Raw genomic sequence first — 20,231 nt, forward strand, 5'->3', positions numbered from 1 at the left:
TTGGAAAGTCATTTCATGGAAACTAACTGAACGCCGTCCATTACTGTTATTAAGATGCTTTTTAAGAGTATAGTTGGCAAGCTGTGAGTACTGAGCTGTGAGTACTGAGCTGTGAGTACTGAGCTGTGAGTACTGAGCAGCAGACTGCAGGATTATATCTGAGAGCAAATATTAGCTTTTATAGCCTCCCAGTGTTTAATATAAACAGCAGAACAGGAAAAAATAAATAGTTGTCTGTCAATAAACATGTTTACTTCAAAACATGCTTCTTCACTCCCTTACAGTCTACATGTGTAAATAGTAATAATAAAAAAGTGGAATCTTTTAAAACTACCTACCATTTTAGCTGATACTGACTTTCAATTTTTTACCATAATAATCGAATATAGTTTAGTAGCAGCAGGGGCAGTTGTTGCTATTCTGATGTAAATAAAAACAATTAATTAATGTTATATGGTTTTTGTGTTCATATTGCAGAGTACTTTTCCTGAAGGTTACCATACCATGAGACAATCTCATACCTAAAAAAAGCTGATGACCTCACATCAGCTATTATCAGTATTCCAAATAAAAACTAACAAATTCAAATAAAGTCAAACCTTAAACTGTCCAACAGATAATTCTGATTGCCTCTTTGTCAGCCAGTTGGTGAAAACAAGGCGTCTCTCATATCAGAAGTGCAGAGCAATATCCTGATTATTAACCGTATTTTAAATATGAAAAAAAATCTAATTATTCTACATATATGGACTGAAGATATGACATTACAGTCATGTTTCCATTTATATGTTCAGGCAAAAGACGTTCCATGTTTTTTCTACTAACATTGTGTACGTAAGAATCCAAAGGTTTTGGAGTTTCCTTTTTTCCCTACAGCCGACCTGTACTATAATGCCACGGCTGGAGATCAGTATTGGGAACAATTTCCAGAGGATTACCTCAAGATGATAGCAATATCATATACTGGTTAATCATGTTTATGACTTATTTACGTTTATTTTAAACAAATATTTACTTTTTTGTTGCTCTAAATGGTGCTAATGTTTTAGGTGTAAGCGGTAAGCAGTGCTTCTGTAGTGGCTAAACCCCATCACTCTTTTGAGACAATACTGGCCTAGATTGTCCTTAAAGTAAAAGGTGCTAAAGGTAAAGACGACCTGAAACAACAATGCTGGAACCTTGACAATGTGCCATAAGGGAGTAATGTGTTCAGTAACAAGTCACTGAACCTTCAGGAAGGAAGTTATAATGGTGCCATCTTTCAGATCAATCAAAACAACTTTTTAAAGATCGATTTGAGTCCTGTATAGAACTGCAACTCCCAAAGCATGTTCCTAGTTTGCTGTCTGTGATTTTGTGAGGTTCCTGCCTATCTGTGTCATGGCACCTGCACCAAATGATCAACTCAGACATCCGCGGACAGCTGTCGGTGTCGGAGAAAAAGCTGTGCAGGGAGCAGAACAACACAAATGAAGACAAACCAAACACACAAGAAATAAGTCCTTATTTTTACTCACTCACTTATCCCATATCAAGAGAATAAACTTGTCCATGTGCCAGCATAATTGTTTGCTCTTGGCCTCTTCTGCCTTTTTCTCAATAAGGATTTCTCTAATGTCAAAGAGGTTAAACAACATCCTTTGACATAAGCAACATATTGAGACCAGAAGGCAACGGCTTAGTGGGGCAATTAATCTTTAATGACCCAGACTAAAGCACATGTATACAAAGACACACAAAGAAGAGAAAGGTACCAACAGGCTAATGGATTCTTGAGCTTTCTGCCAAAAACTCATTGAAGATATTTCTCTGAATACGGAATATAATAGTGATGAATTAGTACACGTGTCTGCTCACCTGCGTCTGGCTGGTTGAGTGGTTGTTGCTCGAGTGCATCCATCAGCCCCAACTCATAATGGTCTCATCTGCCCTTCCCGTCTCCCTCGGTCCTCTCTTCCGCAACACTAACCTGAATGCTTAATGATGGCCTCTGCCTTCCGGGAGCATGTCAACATGCCAGCCTCACCATTGGCTGAGGAAGAGAAGTCAATTGGTGCCGATTGGCTGAGACGGATGGGGCATGGATGGCAGAGGAGGACGAGGTTGGTGGTTACCATAGCCCTACAGCATGACTGCTGTCCATGTCATGGAGCACACACACATCACCACACACACAAAAGGCTTCAGCCCCCGCAGGGTATGATGATGGTCCCCACACACTTAGAGCACAAACACACAAAGACACATGACACACCCTCTAACATCAAGCACAACAAAGGATGCCAGAGATTCACCAAAATAATGATGGCAGGACATTTCCTACTTAGACTAGTGGTGCCTCTGAGTAGGTTTAACAACCAGGATAAGTTTCATATTCATAATTCTTCTTAATATGAAGCAGATATTTAGTAAAACAAATTATAATAATGAACATTTTAGGCAGTGTGATTATAGAAACACCAACCTTACCTATACAATAAGGCTCCAATAAACTTAGGCACCTAAATTAAGCAAATAATATAACAGTGACTCAGCTGAAATAAATAAATACATAAATCTATTATTTTTTATGGTCTAGAAAAAAAGGCATTCTGAAACACTTACATATATGGAAACCTTCTTGTGGCTCAATTACAGACCACATACTGAGGAACACGCTGCCAGCTAAATAAAAACAAATGACAAAATATTGGCAAATCTTCTGAAGATAGGATTTGCTTCGATCAAAACTCCTTGTTCCAACCCTGGTCAATGACATAACACTTTCTGTCAGGTTTACTTTTGACTGGAGGGTTACAAGACATTTTGCAAGTGTTGTGTTTAGTTTGATGTTTGTTATGCGATCACCACATTTGTTTGTTATGTAAAGTCCACATTGCCAATCACGACAAGAATCTAAGCTTTCCAACAGCAGTAGAGGTGTAACGGTACACGTGTGAACAGTTGTGATTAAAGCGGCCCACCTGTTCCTGAATCAACCAGGGTGCATGTTAACGCCAGGTCTGAACAGGCTCATCGATACGGTGGTGAAATTCAGCATAATGTTAAATGAGACAACATTTAAGCAGTTTTGTTTTTGCTGTTAGATGTCTGTAAATGTTTAGTAGGTTGGAATTCAGCATATAGATGACAAATACTGTTCACATCACTAACCTTTGTAAGACGTATCGACCTTTGCTAAGGGATCAGCCATCTATCTCCTGTTTCTTTACTACCTGTAAAAGAGTGACTGTAACATATCGTCAGCGCTAAAAGCTTCATCTATAATGGAAAAGCTTGTCACTTAATGAACTCGGGCTGCTATGGTACAGCAGAACCCCTGCAGAGAGAAAAACAGCTAAGAAGTCAAAGTTAGAGCTGTCACTGATGGCCAGAACCCCATTTCACTTCTTTCAAGCTGGAATCGCTCATTTGGAATAATGTCAAATTACTCATCTCCATGTTTAAATGTTGCTGCAACTGAACAAGAAGCTGGTATGTGTACCTCTTAGTTATAATAGAGTAGAATAGGCATATGCAATGTTATATTGAAGTTAAATATGACGCTTAAAAAGTGACAGGAAATGAATTGTAGTCTTGCCTGTTGAGAGCATCATCGGCAACAGCTTCCTGTCATCGTTTCCAGTCTCTTTATTTTGCCAAATAAAGCTATGGAGCATATGGTTCAGGCGCGTCATGTGATTATTTGTGGAGTGTTCTTGGAGAGGTCAACATCTTACATAAGCCAGAACTCCTCAACAGGCCCAAAGACAATGCTTGAACACAAAGCGGAGCTTGGCACCGAGGAGGCAGCAGAGATGATTGCATTACATAACAACAGTGCTTCAGGCCGACTTAGATTGCCTTTCCTCATGTATGTGACAAGAACTCTGAATGGCTGTTTCTATAGCTACAGCTCAGCGAAAAGAAGGAAAAGATTTATCTGTTGATCAGAACAATGGTAGAGATTAAACAGGCAAAAGACACTGATTCAAAGCCAACATGTAACAGATTAAATTGCACAACACAGCTTTCCTCCACCCAATATACAACCCTTTACTCTGACAACACACAAAGCAAACCAAAGCATCAGCAGTGCAAACAGCAGCTAGATAATTAATAGCAGTTTGATCAGTAGTTTGCTTTTTTTTCCATCTGTACGCAAACGGCAGTAAACCCTTGGATTGATTGATGATTTTAACTGTGTTCTGTGTGGTTGAGAAACAACGGACACGTTTAAAAAGCACTCTCTGATGACACTGGTTTGCATTTGTGTCCCCTGGCACCAAGTGTAGAAGTATTGGATTTTCACTCTGAGCGGTTAGGTTAGAGGAAGATGAGTAGTTTGGTCCAATCGGATCTGTAAGGTGCCACAGCAGAGACAAACTGGTTTTATTTAAACTCGCCTCAGACAGTCTGCTGGGAAACTATCCAGAATCACTGCGAGTCTGTTTGCTGAGACAAGCCATGTGACAGCCAGGTAACTGCTTACATTTAACACTTGAAGACAGAACTGGGTCAGAGGACAGCCAGGAGCTGCTGGACAGCAGTGAACTACATCAATTACAGTTAATGTGCTCCAGAGGGAATCCAGACAAAGAATATGGCAGCCTGGGAATCCCATCCATCTCTCCATTGTCCTTTACTTGATCGGATTGCAGAGGTAAAAGGATCAGGAAGTAAAACCCAGATGTCCCTCTCCCTAGTAACACTCTCCTGCTCATCCTGAGGAATCCCAAAATTTTCCCAGGCTGGAAGGTATACATTTTCCATTTAGGGTGTTCAGGGACTGCTCCAGGGTCTCTTTCCAATGAGATCTGCCTGGCAGAGGAGGTATTTTGATCAAATCTCCAGTGCTCCATAGAACAGCCACCTTAACATGGTGGAAGGGTTGGAGTACCCCTATGTTCCTGGGAAGCAGTTTTCAGGGTCTTTGGGGCATGATAGGGCCACCATGGCAAACCGAGCTCAGGGGACGGGTCAGACTAATGGTGCATTCACACCAAACGCGGATTCTGCGAATATTTCGCCTCATTTGTGTGCTTTTGCCCGCTTGACATTCCGTCAACGCTTCGCCGCGTCATCAAATAGGAGGAGCTTCCATCTGCTGCTTGCTGGTTTCAACTGAACATGGCGGACATGGATTTCATGGACCTAATTACGGTGTTTTACCTGCGGAGAGCCGAAAAACGCTGCCGACGTCGAAGTCCCTGGGTTCACCAGATTCTTCAGGGACGGGAACAGTTCAGAGATTACCACCACCTACTCCAGGAGTTGCATCTGGATGACGGTCGATTTCAGCGGTACTTCTGTCTATCCAGGACCCAGTTCGAAGATCTCCTATCCCGCGTTGGGAGACGAATCAGCCTCCGGGACACCAACTACCGGCGCTATATCCCCGCTGGTGAACGCCTGTCCATCTGTCTTCGGTGAGTAAATCTCAGCTCAGTAAAAAAACAGCCGATTTTTAATGTCCACATCTCCTAAATATAAGATATTTGTGCCTAAACATAACCAGGCCAGGTCCTTTCTGTACTTGTCTGGTAAAAGTAATTAGTTGAGTCATACAACTCTGGCTTGCCGCACACCGCCACTATGATCTGGTCCTCCATCTTCACTGACAACCGCTTCTTCTCCGCTGCGGTCTTTCACCCTATGTCACAGCCACATCCAGTCCCTGATTGGTAGACGCGACGCGAATTTAGGAAAAAGTTCAGATTTTTCAACTCGTCCATCGCTCTCCCTTCGCTCGGCGCACCTTCCACACCGCGTCCTTCGTCTCCTTCGCACCGCGCCGCGCCACTCCGCTCCTGAACGCGCCTCTAGATAGGGATAACACGTAAATCGGCCGCTCCTTTTGCAGAAACCGCGTTAGGTGTGAACACACCATAAGATCTCAATGACTGCTGACAGCAATGATTGAACCTTGCCGATAATATGTAGACCAGGACAAGGCCTGGGGGGAGCTTGACAGCGAACACCTGGTAGTTGAGCCCACAACCTGCGAGAAGGAATGACAAGGTCAGGTCAAATGCAAGCCGAGTGGCAGGAGAAGGTGGGGGCTGGGGCATGGTGATTCCTGGGGTAATAATTCGGCTTTTAGAAATGCATGGAAACCCAGGCCTCTTTCTCAAAACACTAGAGGTAGACACTGTTGGCAGTGAGGCAGCCACATGCCAGCAACGGTCATCTTATGTAAGGGCAAGCACGCAACAGGATTTAGGGCAAATTTCATGACCACTCTGGTCATCTTTACTAAATATTAACACACACTGGGCCAGTCACTATGAAGTGCGCCAACACAGAGCAGAAATTACATTATTTTTTTAAGTATGTGATATTTCAATTTAGGACAAATTCTTCAAGGCGCTACATGCCACACATGGGTTTTATTTTGAATTTTATGCGTAATGATCAATATGAACCTGTGTCTTACACTTTATCGCATCTTTGGTTCTGCAATGGGGTCTTCGTTTTTAAAAGCTCACATTCAGTGCAGGACTTGGGAGCCTTAATAGTTGATTAATGAATGGCCAGAGGAAGCTAACCAAGGCCCTCTCCTGTGGCGATCTGAAACTGTAACCAACTACTTGACTTGTGTTCTTATCGTTCTGAGAGAAAGTTCCTCATGATATTTTTGGTAAAAATGTCTTAAGATGTGGCCTAATAATTTCAGCAGTGGATGACGAGTAGAAATCTTTGGCTTCATTATTCTAATTAAACAAATGTTTGTTTAGAACTGTGACCTTACAACCCAAGTATTAGAATCTGTTTATTTTAAGTATGTTAACAGGCAAGCAATGAAAATCAGGACTTATGCTCCATTCTTTAACCACTCACAAACTGCCCATCTGCCAATCCTGATTCACCCAGTATGCTTAGTGGAGCTCAGCAGACGTTCTCTCCAACACACTGGCATGACAAGTTTTTTCTATTGCATCCCCAGAGACACACATAAATTCCAGCCTTCCTCACTCTGAATCGGATTAGGGGAAATCCTGTTGACACGTGCACGCAATATGTCCCTGCATGTGCACGTGCCACATCGGCCTGACCATGCCAAAATGTGTATGTCCTGACTGTTACATAATCCAGCTTTCCCTTTTGATGTGACTGCACTGGCCACTGAAGCAAGGCAGAGACGAGGCTAATTCTGTGAAGGTTGCAGTGCAGGCCATGAAGATGAAGTCTAACACAAGAATACAATATTTAGTGCTATATGATAAAGTCACATTTTAGGACCGAAAACAGAGAGCAGCATAGAGCAACAAGCACACTACACCAGGAGGAATAACTCCTTACTCTGCTGCAGTTAAGTACAGAACTGATTAAGTTTGTGGGTCTGTGTGAGAAATCCACTCAGTGATCAGCCTGGTAAACTGAAACAAGAAAACTGGAGAAAAAAAAAAAAGGATGTTGACAAGAAAATCTGATTTTTGCTGAAGTAAAGCAACTGAGACACACACTTGCTCTCTGAAACTACTGTGACTGGACAAATGATGCAGAAGAAGACTGATGAAAGTTCTGGACTTTTTTTTACTTGCCTTATGTGCTTACTCTGACATAATGTGCGTGAAGAAGATCACCAGCCTTCAAGGACTTTAATTCGTTTTGCTTTATTTTTACTGTTCCACACTTTGGTGTTATTAGACTTGCAGAACAAACACTAAGCTATAAAAACCTGGGCAGCCATGTGGAACACGGTCTAAATCAGCTGTGGGGTTAAACAGAAAGACTTCAGTTTCTTAGGGAGACGCAGAGTCACTCTGCCTCCAAGCATTCATTCCCACTTGGCTGCTGTGGTTCAGGATGTGTGGTTACTGTTTAACACACACACAGCCATTAACACGTTGCTAGTGGCTGAAAAGGAGAGATGCAATTACACTACACCCTTGTTTTAGTAATTCCCTAGAAAACAGAGGACGCTTTAGTTGTGATGCATACTGGTTTGAAAGGAAAGGGCCGGGGTCAACGTACTACTTTGAAGGAAATATGACTCACACACATATGAGGTGTCATTCATATGTTGCAAGCATTAAAGGAACCAGTTAAAATATCAATGGAAGAAGCATGCCTAAAGCACTGTTGAATGTGGCAGTCTAGTCTTAATTCTTTGAGCAGATGAACCTCACACAGCCATGCAAACAAGAAGAACAATGTGATAGGCTGTCAGGAGCATAAAAGGTGTGTGGCCTTTCTCTTTTCTCACAATAGGAAAGCCTGGATCCAATCAGTTGTAATGCAAATATCCGATCTCCTATTGTGTACACCGAGCCTCCTCCACAATTTTAAATAAATTCGGTTAAATGAAATGTTAGATTAAAATGCATTCAGCTCCCTGGGAATGCCGGGACAAACAGAATACATGAAAACCGTGCAGACATTATATATGCTCCAGATTTCAAGGTGTGGAAACTCACTATCACACAGAAACACTGACCCGATTCACTACCCAAGTATTAATGCATGCAATGAGGATCTAAAAATATCCAGCTCTGTAGAGCATTTAGTCATAAGAGAAAACATCTTTTCATAAGTTCAACAGTAAGACCAAAAGCACTCTTGTTTCTTTGAAATGGGGATCCAAATAGAGTGAAACTCAAAGAACTGCATTAACCAGCAAGCACATATTATATATAATATGTGCTTTATATATAAATACAGATTTTATTATTTATGTCAATACTGTTAAACAAGAAACACAACCACAATGTTCTCTGGCGTTTTTGAGCTAAAATGATGCAGGCAAACAATTTCTCCAAATGTTGATGTCAACTTTATCAGCTTAACTCAGTTATAAAAGGCATCAAAAGTCAAAAACAGCAACCCTTTGGACAAACCATGGTCACCAAAGCAGCGGAAGACCTTTCACAGTACACTTAGGCATAGATGGCACAGATTCCTACTGAGACAAGGAAATGACAAAGAAACAGATGATTTAATGGGTTTAAGAAGGCTAATGTTTACATCCAACCTTTTTCAAACTGGTTAACACTTTAACAAAGTGGCCCTGTCCCAAATTATATGCTCCACTGACAATTACCCCCATCATTTAAAATTTGGAAACCAGCATTTGTGACTTTTTCATGTGAAGAACTACAACAATACAACAAAGTATGACAGGCACAGTTATTCAACTACAGTGTCCTGCATTATAAAGGCAGGACTCATTCAGTTAGTCTGCAGACGAGGGAGATGACGATAAATGTCTGAACACCCAGCTAGGATGTTGGAGGTAGAGGAGGATCAGTTTCTGTGCAGCTTATTGAAAGTGACACCGTCTTACTTGTAAACTCTTTTCCTTGCATGAGATGTACAGTTGTTATATTTCTTCATCATTGCTAAATGTAAATGTCTGTTTATAAATACATTTATTTATGGTAACATTATTAAAATACATTGTTAAAAGATTTAATTCTCTTCCAGCAGAGCTTGTTAAATACATACAAAACTGAGTGAGTGAGTGAGTGAGTGAGTGAGTGAGTGAGTGAGTGAACGAATGAAGGAAGGAAGGAAGGAAGGAAGTAAACTTTTTTTAGTTGTTTTGGAACGGCAGAACTGTGAACCCTCCAGACCTGAGTAAAATACATTTGTAATTCTAGCTAATAATATAAATACCAGCAAGCTGCTAATAGACAAATAGAAACAATAATTCTCTTTTAATACTTCAGATGACTCTGACTGAACAATTGTTTGATCACGCACTTTATGAGAAATGCACTGATAAATCAAATGGTGACTAGGCTCAGCAGATTTTATATGTGACCGCCACTGATCTGTGATCAGCCATCGAGAAACTAAGAAAACCAATTGCTAACAAGTCACACTGACAACACTCAGTGGTGTGTAAGTTGGTACTATGAAAGAAAACATCAGTGAGGAATTTAAAGTAAAGGCAGAGGAAGCACAAGAGGTGTCTGAAGCTTCTTCAAAGGAACCTGTTCTATGGAGGCATATTGACAGTTCTTTTAATCTGCTACTTAATTTATATAAAGGAGAAGATGTCAGCAGATAATAGGAAGAAAGAACAGAGTAAAGAAGAGCATTCAACCCCTGTTATGGATGATACGGTTTCACAAAATGTTGTCTGTCTTTTGGTTTTCTCAGAGTTTATGTAAGGTAGTAACTCTACAGGCATTAATGCTAACTGTTAAAACACAGTTAAAATGCTGAATCTGGGCGTGGCACTGGGGATGTAGGGGTTAAGCGCACAACCATGTGCGGAGGCTATAGTCCTCAATGTGGCTGTCCCGGGTTCAAGTTCCAGACCCAACTACCTATGTCAAATGTCTCCCCCTCTCTTTGCCCTCTTTCCTGTCTACCTACCGTCAAAAAAAAAAAGGCCTCTAGTGCTGTAAAAAAATAAATAAATAAAGAATATATATATATATAAAATACTGAATCTGTAATCGTTTGTCATTGTTTTTAAATATTAGTGAAATCCTGTTGAACTAAGCTGTGCAACACCATCTGCTCCACCTCACACTATAGCTACAGTAAACAAATGACTGATTAACAATCCAAAGAGCAATGAACATCAGAGGCGTTGAATTATTTTCAATGAAGCACTTCAGCACCGGCAGCAAGGAGTGTCAGCACTGCTGTTAAATCTATCCAGAGCTGAAGTCCAGTGGTCAAATGACGCGTGTCTATCAACATGCCACGCTATCGCACTCCTGATGTGCAGTCCCCTTAATGAGTATGATAGAAAATTCAAAACGTTTTCCACTCAAATAATTAAACTGATTACCAGATATATTTAAATGATGATGTTGTAAATAAGAGAAAAATATCTTGTGGCACAACATACTGTACGCCTATAATCTGAAGTGCAAAAAAAAACAAAAAAACAAAAGAAGGTTTGTGAGTCATAATATCTTTTGTACAGGAGTAAAGAAAATTGGCTGTTGATTTTTTGCTGGCTTTTATATGTACAGATACCCCCATCCCATAATATGGAGGGTTTCATTGACTTCACTGGCTTTGTCACTTAGTCCTGTTTAGGAAAATCATTGCATTGTTTCACAATAATCAATTTGCAAAGTATGTTACATTAAATCTTTTCTAGAAGCAAACAATTAAAATACTATTAACAGTGTAATTAAAAGTGTATAAATTGAAATCAGCTTTACAAAATTGGTGACCAATAATCAGCCAGAACATTTTTTTTTAATCAGTGCATCTCCACTGTTTGTTTTTTTTTAGGAAAAGGAAGCTTCCAATTCATGTAAAAAGACCCAGCAGAACATTTTAATGCTATATCACATTTCACAGAGTATCTATAAGATTAAGGGGAAATAAAGTACACTGTATACAAACACATTTTGCCACAAAAGTTAAAGGTTTTTCCTTTATGTTTCAATCCCATTGTGACTTGATGTCGTTCTTCCACCCTTATTTATTTTCTCCCAGGAGATTCCAGCATGGTAACAGCAGCGCCACAGAAGAGCAAGTCCCGGGAGGCTGTGCCATGTGCCCCGAACACCCAACGTACACACAAAGCAGCTCAACAACACATTAACAGAACCGCAGCTGCAGCTGATCACAGACGTGGGTTGTGTTCAAAGAAAAACAGCAGAGAGCTCTGAAAACAAGCATTCGTATTTATGGTTGTTGTTTTTATGTATGTGTTTTTAAAGCTAAACAAAATCAAACCAGAGTTTTGTTAGGAGAGGTTCCAAAAGGAAAATGGAGAAATAGTGGTTTTATTAAACAGGACTACCAGTTGCTCACTTATTGGCCCAGTGTACAGTATGTGTCTGCAGCACAGCACATACAATACATTAAAAGGAGAGTCAGAGAGCTTGTCTTCTGGATGGCTTGGAACATAAAGTTCTACCTCCTGGTGTTAAGACATATACTGTAGATATAAGGACTTACCCCGCTAATATGCCTGAAAACAGCTGGCATGAGCTGTTACCACTGTTTAAAGCAGGAAAAAAAGGATGGAGATGTAGCTGAGTTTGCTGCTGAGTTACAGACAATCACAGCGATATCCGCTGATTGAAAGTCGTGAGAAAATGCAAAGAATTCAAACCGTGTGTGTGTAACCGTAGGTATAAGGCAAATCAGGAGGAAAATGGCCTGAGGCACATCTGATAAATAGGAAGCGATGAGTGGAGATGAGGACATGGAAGGACGTAGAAATACATACTGCTGTAGAGAGTGTCGATCCAGGAGAGCCGGGGCAAACCATGAGCGCTCAGAGGCTCCATCCTCCTTTACTCTCCTTCTGTCACTCACTCTGCTTCTCTCTTATGTCCTCCGCTCTTTAATCTTGGTGCTTTCAGTAAAGAATCCTTGTCTTATCCTTGATAAAAAGCCTTTGTCTCACAGGAAAAAGCCAAAAGCATTCGGAGTAAAACTAAAAGGAAGAGACTCTTGGAGGGGGGTCCGAAAGGCTGATGCCGAGCGAGCTGAATGAGTGTCGCAGATGTGTGTGTGTGAAAGAAAACAAGAGGTTTGAGACAAACACCACCAACCGTTGCTAGGGAAAGGGAGAAACACTCCCTCTCTCTTTGGCTTGCTCTCTCTCCCATCCACCCCTCCTCTCTCTCTTCTCCATCCTAAGCAAACGCCTCTTCGACTACGCTCTGTCTCTCTCTCTCTATTAAGCACAGGAATGAATTCAGAAGCAGCTGTGAAGGTTCGTGTCACTACATGGGATGGCTAACAGAATCTCTATCATACTACAGTACGATGGATGGATGGGGGGGTGGCTGTAAAGATGTGTGCAAAGTACTGAAGCTTCAGATATTCAGGTAACCATTAATTATGAGTCAGTGATGTCATTACAAAAGTCATTTACTCTGTTCCAACACTTCCAACACAACGGCTAACACATAACTTTACACCTTTTTTCCCCAATACAGACATACTATATAAAACACACCCACATCATATGTGAGTCACATACTTTACCAGCATAACTGGACTTTATGTTCCACAAAATTTACCTCTTTTTTCCTATTAGTAGCCCCACATGTTTTTTTTTTTTATTTGTTAATGAAACAAAGTGGGCCGACAACTTTACGATGGGACATTGGTGCATTGTCCCAGTTGGCTGCCATATCCTCATGAAATTAGATTTCTGCTAAACTCTGGACTACTACTACTTCTCAAGGAAATAATAAACTGGTCACATACAACTATTTCAGATATAAACAGTGAAACAGAAAGGTCAGTAATGGTGGCATCATAATTCAATTCATTGCATTACAGCGCAGCATGAGCTCAAGATCCACACACAGTACCAAGGTGCTTTGTGTGAAACACGGCCACTCTTTCAGTACAGTAAGAAAAAAAGAGAGAGAGGAACAGTATGGTTCGCATGCCATGCTATGAGTGAGTCTCATCTTCTGTTCCCGTGGCAACTCTCTGTCCTCCACTCCTCGACACAGACATACGCAGGATGAACATGTAAAGGATCCACGACTCATGAACTGCACTGCAGCTTCATGACCGGAGAAATTACTGCATTAAAACCAGTTCTGATGTTTATGAACTCCTGTACTACAGAGAGGGGTAATCAGGAACAGGAATCATGCCAGTGGCAACAAAGCCTGACATGAACCTTTCCCCTCAAACCTCTGTAGGGCCAACTCCCCCCACATACACTCCCCCTTTAACCAGCAGGGGTGAGGAAAGTCTGGAGGGTTTAGAGGCAGAAAAACTTCAATTAGGACACAAAGGCTGACAGGAGGAAGCACAAAAACCACTCAACCCCTCCACTTTCCTCAATCTTTAGAGGCAGCAGGGTCTGAGCACTCCTTTGTTTCACTACAGTCCTCATATGTGCCAGCTGATGAAAACAGGCACAGGGTCAACATAAGGATGATTAAAGAGTTTATAGATGGAGAGGTTTAAGCCTTATCTATGGATTGTGGCATTTATTGTAGGCTTATTAATGAATATAAATGTGCTAAGGATGCACAGATAGGAAAAAGGTTCATACAAAGGGAGCAGACAGAGAAGACGGTTGGAGACTGACTTTTCATCAAAAATAGATTGATGATCCAGACGTATGCCTCCTTTGTCCAAAATCTGGGACATGCACACCTGATTTAGGCTTTGAAAAACAAAGCTGCCAGTTTTATCCTGTAGAATACATCATCATACAAGGGCAACAGCCACACAAAGACCTGAAACACACACAAATCAGGCTGCAGGTTAGCCTTCCTGGAGCGTCACAAACCTACATACATCAAAAATTAATAGGCAGTCAAGCTATGTAGTAAAAGAGGACCATTATGAAGTGTGTCTACAACAGTTTGCTCCCCCCCTGAACTTCTCACATCCAACACAATTGGCTCAGGTAACTGTGGAGAACAGCTGAAGTGTCTGTTTGGTTGCAGACGTTGGGGGTAGCAGCATGATTTTATAATACAGCAACACACGAGTTTATTCTTCAGAAAGGTCAGCATTCAGGGATAGGCCGTCACACACTGTGTGTGTGTGTGATGTGTGTGTATAGGCGGGCACAGTGGCATTAAGGCTGAAGAGCTGGGAAGGATGAGATAAGTGGATTGATAAGATCTTGACTTCAAGCTGTTTTTTGCTTTCATTTAGAGATAGGCCGTCACATTTTCTGAATGTCCCCGGTGGAACTGATTTGTTTTGAAGGACAGAATGGGCTTTCTTCTGGATTAGCATGATGCACCACATTTCTGCTACAGGTCTAAGCATTATCAGTGAATCTGGGTTTTCTGCTTAAATCTTTTTTTCCACCCTTTACAATGAGCTTCGCAGTTAGAGTAAGGCTGCTGTGGATCCTTGTGCTTCTGCGTCATATGACCTGCTCACCTCACTATGCTCAGATATCCAGACAGCCAGCGTTGTAAGTGCAAAAAGTGCAGCTGAAATACTAGTCAGTAAATGTTGACCTTCAAAAGCAAGTCCTTAGTTTATGAAGTGGTATGACAGCTTCTCTGTATATTTTGTTTGCAATGAAATACATTAGGAGCTGGAAAACAGTATCAACATGTCATGTACAAAAAGAAAGTCAGAATGCTAGAATTAGCCTACAATCTCAGCAAACTGCTCAGAATGAAAACAGGAAAAGCAAGACTTGAGATAATTCAACACTGTAGCTGTGTGTGTTGAGTCAGATATACACTATATAGCCAAAAGTATTGGATCACACCACCAAATCAATAATTTCAGGTGTTCCAATCAGTTTCATGGCTGCAGGTGCAAGAAAGTTTGGTGTGGGGAAACCTGACTGGCCTCCACAGAGTCCTGACCTCAGTATTCTTCAACACCTTTGTGATGACTTAGAACAGAGACTGCAATTCTGGATTTCTTATCTAACTATGAACACACTCCTAAACCTTGTGGAAGATGCTAACAGGATAGTTAAAGTTGCTATTGCTGGCAACGGTGGGTCCATTAATGAGTTGGACCGTATAGATTAAGAATACGCTGTCATCAAAGACCATGTACATGTAAAAGTAGAGAGACAAATTCTTCTGGCAAAATATATATATATATATATATATATTCTTCAAAAACAACCAAAGAAATCGATCCACATTCCAGGTGATGTACAGTCAGGACAGGATTTTGTGTTTTTAACAAATGAACCTCATGGTAACAACAACACACTGGCCCCCTCAGAAACTACAACTGCAATAAAGTCTCTTCTGTCAGAAAAATGTGACTGAAACACCCAAAACGTTATTGGGAAGTGAGTTAAGTTAGACAAAATCACAATACAAATACACTGCCTGGCCCAAAAAAAAAAAGTGTCACACACTCTAATATTTGGTTGGACCGCCTTTAGCTTTGATTACGGCATGTATTTGCTGTGGCATCGTTTCGATAAGCTTCTCCAATGTCACTAGATTTATTTCCACCCAGTGTTGCATTAATTTGTCACCAAGATCTTGCATTGATGATGATAGAGTCTGACCGCTGCGCAAAGCCTTCTCCAGAACATCCCAAGGCTTCTCAATGGGGTTAAGGTCTGGACTCTGTGGTGACCAATCCATGTGTGAGAATGATGTCTCATGCTCCCTGAACCACTCTTTCACAATTCAACCCCGATGAATCCTGGCATTGTCATCTTGGAATATGTCCGTGTCATCAGGGAAGAAAAAATCCATTGATGGAATAACCTGGTCATTCAGTATATTCTGCTTCAGCTCTGTGTCTTGTCTTCTTTTTGGAGCCTCTTTTTGCATATCTTCCAAATTCTGAGTTATGGATTTGGTCAGCTGGTCTCTCAATGCAATTGATCAAATTTTCTCGACGAGAAGACAGGGTGAAGGAGAGCCCAACTTGTCCGGACAGGACGTTTTTCTCTGGATACGCAATGGACTCCTGGCAGAAGTGGAGGATTGTGTGTTTGTCGATAATGTCAGTCGAGGATGTGGAAGATATGTATATAATTGGATGTTTGATATCAGGATTTCTGCTTTTTGGAGTCAGCGGTTACCTGGCATATTGAGAAATTCGGAGAATGTCAGCAGCTGTTCTGGCAATTGTAATGCTGCCTGGTATGTGTGATGGGATCTTCAGGGCGATCAGCACTCAGACTGAGATGTTACGTGAGCTGAATCGCAGACTGGATGTGATCCTTACAGGATCGCAGGCAGGTTGCGGTTCCTGGACTCAGGGGTGAAATGGGATAAATCTTGCTGAAAGTTGTTCGCTCGGATCTGGCGAAAGACCAGGAATTTGGCTGTTTGGATTCGCCTTTGAGAAGCACCAGCAAGACTCTCAAGGCTGACGGAAAATTAAGAGTCAGCCTAACCCAAATAATTATTGTTTTTCTGAATCTGGCTCCCCTACATGGCCTTGATGGCTGGCTATCTTCAACTTCTCCTGGAAGTTATGTAAACATGACGCTCTGCTCCCTCTGCCCCCTCCCTTCCCTGAGGACATCTGTGGACCTGCTCAGAACTTTGTGGCCGGTTGATGAACGTTCCAACGTACCAGCAAGGACAATGGCCTCTGTGACAGTGCTTCATGGACTTACTTGCACACACTCACTTGCTCAAGATAAACATATGCACCCCTCACACCACCTTCACCGTTCCCAGCATGATGTTGTTTTGTAAACTTGTTGCTTCTTTGTGCTGACGTTTTTTGCAATCTCAAACTGTATCCTGCTAAGGATAAAGTGTGAAATATGATTTTTTTCCTCTACTTACCTAATGTGGCCTCTTTTCTCATCTAGCAAGGGCAGCGCCTGTGAGTGGGCAGCAAAGCCTCGGTGACCCGTCCCCCCTTGTCTTGTGTCATGATGTATGTTTGGATGGGTTGTACTGGAATTCTAATTTCCCCTCGGGGATCAATAAAGTAAAGTATCTTTGAGGTAGTCAGCTGACCTCATTCTTTGAACACATACTGTTGCTGAACCCAGACCTGACCAACTGCTGCAACCCCAGATCATAGCACTGCCCCCACAGACTTGGATAGTAGGCACTAGGCACGATGGGTGCATCACTTCACCTGCCTCGCTTCTTACCCTGATGCGTCCTTCACTCTGGAACAAGGTAAATCTAGACTTGCACCAGTTGGGTTTAAATAACTTGTTGCCAGCTGGAACATAATTGCCCATGCAGTAATTATCCAATGGGAGGCTCGTACCTATTTGCTTAATTAAATCCAGGTGGCGACTTTTTTGTTGGCCAGGCAGTGTATATATCATGTAAAGTAGTTGGGGCCTAGTTTGTTATAGGGCTGGAGTGATTTTAATGAAGTATTTTACAGGGACACCATACTGGCAAATGTCTCTTCTTATCTGACTCAGATCAGTATCGGTTTTTCGGGGAGTCTCTATGATTGATTCCATATCCAACTTAGTGTGGAAAATAAACATGGCTTGGTTTCTGCACGGCATAGAACTCAAAGACATATAATCGGTCTTCGAGCAAACGTCCAGGTCTTGCAGAAGAGATTATCGTTTTGATCGCATTACAATGAGGCGATCGTCTCTTCCCATCTATCAAAAGGATGTCACATCACTGACCTACAGGAAAAATTGGGTCCTGCAAATGTAAAGCTTTCAATGAATATCAATGGATTTTCCATTGGGTTATTACAATAACTTTGAGGGAAAAAAAATAAAACTCTACTTTACATTTACATTCTAAAATATATCTGGGTCCTATCATGCCATTTCTAGAGATAAAAAAAGAGTTCCTGTCACAAGCCCTGGAGAAAGTCTATGTGATCGCAACCAGCCCACTGACACTGTGTATGTGTGTAATTAGGCAGCACAGTGTCCCCCTAGCCAATCAAAGCCTCACCCACCGCTCCTACCACTCTGATTTACCCAGATACCCCTGCCCCACCTCGCTACACAAACCCCCCACACACATCCACCGCTTTTAGCCCTCTTCGACACGTCAACCCCAGCTAAAGGCCTGGGGGGGGAAGACTGGGTGATGGGTGGATAGGAGGGGGTTGTTCATCTCTCAGGAGAGACGACAGTGCATGGGTGTGTGTTGGGGAAACTCTGCTGCTCCCCCCTGATCTTCTCTCATCTTGAAACTGGAATATTTACTGGTGGATAAGAATAAAACAAACCAGCAATAAAAAGGCTGGTTTGCAGCTATTAAATACATGATCCTGTTTAACCTCCACCATAACACACACACACACACACACACACACACACACACACACACACACTGTTCAAAATGTTTCAAGCATTAGTGCTTGTGTGTGTGTGAACATTACAGTAAGTAGGTCGGTGTACAGAGAAAACAGACAGCTGTGTTCCTATGTTAGAGGCTTACAAAAAGCCTTAGAAGCACCGGTGTGAAACAGCATCCACAGATTAATTACCAAAAGTCTGACATGAACGATGTGTTTTCAAAACACCAATTAGACCACACTCATTTTACCAATAAATAACATGCTACAGGTAATGCTATAGGCCATTTGTAAATAAGTGGGAACACACAATTGGATCTTGATATGCTTTATCACGTCCCTTTGTTTTGGGGGGTGGGGGGTGGCAGCTCAGACAAGCAATGAACATGCATTATTAAAAAGTCTGGAGTGCACCATTCATAAATGTCTGCATGTTAAAAGGGAATGCCTCACATCATCTGGGACACTGTTCTATCGATTCTGATGTCCTGCTGATCATCTCAGCCTTAAGTAAACAATGTGGCAATATATTGTTTTTTAGTCACCTCTTTATGAGTTTTAGGGAAGTATAACTGTCGGGTACAGTCCGAGTGACATCTATCAAACAGTTAAATACCCGATTCCTCTCCTCCCCTCCCCTCCCCCCACACACACACACACATACACAACCCACCCCCCTTCGCATTTGCATTGGACCTCCCCTTGAAGCCATCATCACCCTATTATGTGGAACAACTATTCCTCCCACAGTGACTTATCTGTTTGTGTCTCTATTATCCAGTCTTTGATGAGATAAAGTTTTCCTCAATGCAATCCTTAGTCTGTGCAAAGGAAAAAGACGGGATAAGGGGGTTAAAAATAATCCGTTTGAGTGTGTGTGAGAAACTAAAACTGACGTGAAGGGATAGAGCATTCATCGCCTGCCAGCTGAATTCACTTTGATCTATTGAGGTTAATGTGGAAAGCATTTGAATCATGCTGTGATTGGACAAACACCAGGTAGCAAGCGTTGCCCCATATCACACACACACACACCAAGTGTACATACATTCTCGTATGGTATTTATGTTGATTACTCATCTTTGTTTTTTTTTCTCTATTGCACAGCATGGACGCATCACAGAGAGAACAAAACAAACCTCCAAATATGCTGTTTTCCGTTTGCACTTTGTTATTTCAATGAACTGAGATGTCATGAATACGTTTTCTGTGACAAAAAGAATTCAGTTTCTCAAATCAAAAATCATGGGTGAGAAAAAAACCATAAGTACCACTTTCTAAACAGAGAACTACTGCCCTCTAATGTCTAGTTTATGTTAGAGCAACGTGAGAGGTGCAAGCAAGTTTTAAGTGTCCGCAGACGTAAACATTGTAAAGCAAAAGACTAAAACAGAGGAAAGAGGAGAAAACAACAATATTTGGTGTGGAAGTTGTTACTGAGGGATTAAGACTCAATGTTTGCACTATACATCTTAAAGGTAACAATCTATTTCCATGTACGGTGTACTTTTAAACACTGCAGCATCACATTTACTAATTGTACATTGTTTAGTACTGTTGTGTGAAGGATTACTAAGAAAAAAATTGCCAGAGGTCTAAACAAACAGAAAAATAAGTTGCACCACGATTTTATGAAGTGTGTCAATATG

At 41.5% G+C, this 20,231-nt stretch overlaps 1 protein-coding gene across 2 annotated transcripts in view; it reads right to left on the reverse strand.

Annotated features, from left to right (window-relative positions):
- The window catches only part of abr (ABR activator of RhoGEF and GTPase), a 161,685-nt gene that overhangs the window by 121,327 nt on the left and 20,127 nt on the right, over positions 1 to 20,231 (reverse strand). Inside the window, exon 1 of one of the 2 annotated variants that reach the window (XR_007040244.1) lies at positions 1,858 to 1,953. The exons of the other annotated variant lie outside the window; for it this stretch is intronic. The gene's annotated coding sequence lies outside the window, so the exon portion shown is untranslated. Of the gene's footprint in view, positions 1 to 1,857; positions 1,954 to 20,231 lie in introns of those variants that run through there. 2 annotated transcript variants of the gene reach the window in all.

The sequence above is a fragment of the Girardinichthys multiradiatus genome, chromosome 11, assembly GCF_021462225.1.
Source record: "Girardinichthys multiradiatus isolate DD_20200921_A chromosome 11, DD_fGirMul_XY1, whole genome shotgun sequence".
NCBI classification, from domain to species: Eukaryota; Metazoa; Chordata; class Actinopteri; order Cyprinodontiformes; family Goodeidae; genus Girardinichthys; species Girardinichthys multiradiatus.